Source organism: Cornus florida, unplaced genomic scaffold, assembly GCF_030987335.1.
Source record: "Cornus florida cultivar Cherokee Brave unplaced genomic scaffold, ASM3098733v1 CherokeeBrave_3.0.0_Hap2_Chr03, whole genome shotgun sequence".
Taxonomy (NCBI): Eukaryota; Viridiplantae; Streptophyta; class Magnoliopsida; order Cornales; family Cornaceae; genus Cornus; species Cornus florida.
Genome location: NW_026775573.1, coordinates 46,789,383 through 46,792,637, shown reverse-complemented (window position 1 = coordinate 46,792,637; position 3,255 = coordinate 46,789,383).

The following is a 3,255-nucleotide window of genomic DNA, read 5'->3' as shown; positions in this document are numbered from 1 at the left end:
GGGCGTTAGGCTCTTGGGGAATTTGCTTATTTTGCAATCGGCTTTTGGGGCCTTTTTTTTTTTTTTTTTTTTTTTTTGAGACTTGAGTCGTTTATCCGGTCAAGCCCGTTCGGGCATTAGGCATTTGGGGCTTTCACCTATTTTGCGATCGGCTCTTGGGGCCGTTTGATTTTTTGGACTTGAGCAGTTTATCTGGTCAAGCCCGTTTGGGCGTTAGGCTCTTGGGGCCTTCGCCTATTTTGCGATTGGCCCTTGGGGCTATTCGGCTTTGTTGGACTTGAGCGGTTTATCCGGTCAAGCCCGTTCGGGTGTTAGGCTCTTGGGGCCTTCGCCTATTTTGCGATCGGCTCTTGGGGCTGTTCGACTTTTTTGGACTTGAGCGGTTTATCCGGTCAAGCCCATTCGAGCGTTAGGCTCTTGGGGCCTTCACCTATTTTGCGATTAGCTCTTGGGGCTATTCGGCCTTTTTGGACTTGAGCGATTTATCCGATCAAGCCCGTTCGGGCGTTAGGCTATTGTGGCCTTCGCCTATTTTGCGATCGGCTCTTGGGGCCGTTCGGCTTTTTTGAGCGGTTTATCCGGTCAAGCCCGTTCGGGCGTTAGGCTCTTGGGGCCTTCGCCTATTTTGCGATCGGCTCTTGGGGCCGTTCGGCTTTTTTGGGACTTGAGCGGTTTATCCAGTCAAGCTCGTTCGGGCGTTAGGCTCTTGGGGAATTCGCTTATTTTGCGATTGGCTTTTGGGGCCTTTTTTTTTTTTTTTTTTTTTTTTTTTGGGACTTGAGCCGTTTATCCAGTCAAGCCCGTTCGGGCGTTAGGCATTTGGGGCTTTCGCCTATTTTACGATCGGCTCTTGGGGCCGTTTGACTTTTTTGGACTTGAGCGGTTTATATGGTCAAGCCCGTTCGGGCGTTAGGCTCTTGGGGCCTTCGCCTATTTTGCGATTGGCCCTTGGGGTTATTCGGCTTTGTTGGGCTTGAGCGGTTTATCCGGTCAAGCCCGTTCGGGTGTTAGGCTCTTGGGGCCTTCGCCTATTTTGTGATCGGCTCTTGGGGCAGTTCGACTTTTTTGGACTTGAGCGGTTTATCCGGTCAAGCCCATTCGGGGGTTAGGCTTTTGGGCCCTTCGCCTATTTTGTGATCGGCTCTTGGGGCGTTCGGCTTTTTTAGACTTGAGCAGTTTATTTGGTCAAGCCCATTCGGGCGTTTGGCTATTTGGGGCCTTCGCCTATTTTGCGATCGGCTCTTGGGGCCATTCGATTTTTTTTTTTTTTTTTTGGACTTAAGCGGATTATCTGGTCAAGCCCGTTTAGCCGTCAGGCGTTTGGGGCCTTCGCCTATTTTGCGATTGGCTCTTGGGGCCGTTCGGCTTTTTTAGACTTGAGCGGTTTATCCGGTCAAGCCCGTTCGGGCGTTAGGCTCTTGGGGCCGTCGCCTTTTTTACGATCGGTTCTTGGGGCCATTCGGCTTTTTTGGACTTGAGCGGTTTATCCGGTCAAACCCGTTCGTAAGTCTGTCTTGAGTGGGAAGTCCTCGTGCTAAACCCCTTTTTATTGGACCTTCTTTGTGTGGGCGTTCCCTTGCTGACGTTTAGAATTTAAACGATTTCTGTCTTATAAAAAACCCATTTTCTGTTTAAAGTGAGATCGGGATTTGAAAAGAAGTGACATATCCCAAAAGAAAGCGGGAAAGACCCTACATTACGGACCCCCTCTAATAATGAGCTGAGACTATCCATGGGCCTCATAATTTAGGGCCCTCACCCACTGATTGTATACCCGGTAAGTTATATTATAATAATAAGGGATTCTTTTCCTTTTTTATCGATGTGGGACCGTACTTTCTAAAAAAGGGAAAAATATGTAGGGAGTGTATGGAGACCTCTGACAATGGGACACTTTAGTGTCGTAAGTGTGGTCCCATTGTCAATGGGTTCCACACACTGATAGGCACTTAAGTGTGGATCCTTATAAGAAAAGGGTTAGATTCCACTTTTTGAGCGATGTGGGACATCGTTTCTCGTAGGTGATAAGACCTTATTTGTGGTAAAATAAAAGATAAAAAGTGTGAAGTGGAGACCCCTGATGGTAGGTCCCGTTATGGTTCGCCTACCATCAGGGTGTCCACTCCATTGTTTAGATCTTGTGTTATTTCGCTTTAAATAATAGTCAGAAGTTTTATTTTTATTCGATGTGGGACATTTGAAAAAGGGCTGTTAGCAGCTTTATTTATTCAAAAAGTAGAGTACTAGAAAATACTGTACGATTTACTTTATTGAAAGTACCTTTTCAGGTTCATTGCATTCCTCGACTTGGTCAATTCGGTGCCATCCAAGTGTCGAAGTCTGTAAGCTCCTTTTCCAATCACATCTGATATTCGGTATAGCCGTTCCCAGTTAGGTTCCAATTTGCTAACGTACTTTTTCGATTTCAGGAGCACCAGATCTCCTAGATTGAAGCTTCTCCTTTTGACCCTTTTGTTATAACTATTTGCTATCTTCTGCTGGTAGGCTGCTAGCCGGATGGCTGCGGCTTCACTTTTTTCTTCCAATAGATCCAGACTATGTTCCAAGAAGCTGATTATTTGACTCCTGGTTCTAAGCTAAGCTTCGGATGGTAGGTGCCACCACTTCGGTAGGGATTACGGCCTCGGTGCCGTAAGCTAGAGAGAAAGGGGTTTCACCAGTGGGACGTCTCGGGGTGGTTCTGTATGCCCATACAACATTTGGCAATTCTTCTAACCACTTCCCTTTTTTATCTTCAAGCTTCTTTTTGATGCAGGCAAATATCATCATGTTCGTTATCTCCGCTTGCCCATTGCCTTGGGGGTGGTATGCAGCTGACACTTTCTGGTTGATACCGTACTTATCGAAGAAATGTTGAGTGTATTAATTATCCAGTTTCGGCCCGTTGTCCATAATGATGGATTTTGGGATTCCGAATCTACATATCAGGTTGTTTCAAACGAATTTTTTCACTTGGACATTAGTCACACTTGCATATGCCTCTGCTTCTACCCATTTAGTGAAATAATCAGTGGCTAACAAGGCGTACCTTTTCTGTGATGCTGCCATTGGTAGGGGTCCTACCACGTCCATTCCCCATTGTGCGAACGGCCATGGGCTGCTCATGGTATGTATTTCTTCCGGGGGTAGATGGACGAGGGGGGAATACCTTTAACACTTATCGTATTTGCGAAAGTATTCTTCTGCTTCCGTTGCCATGTAGGGCCATAAATAACCTTGAGTGAGAGCTTTATG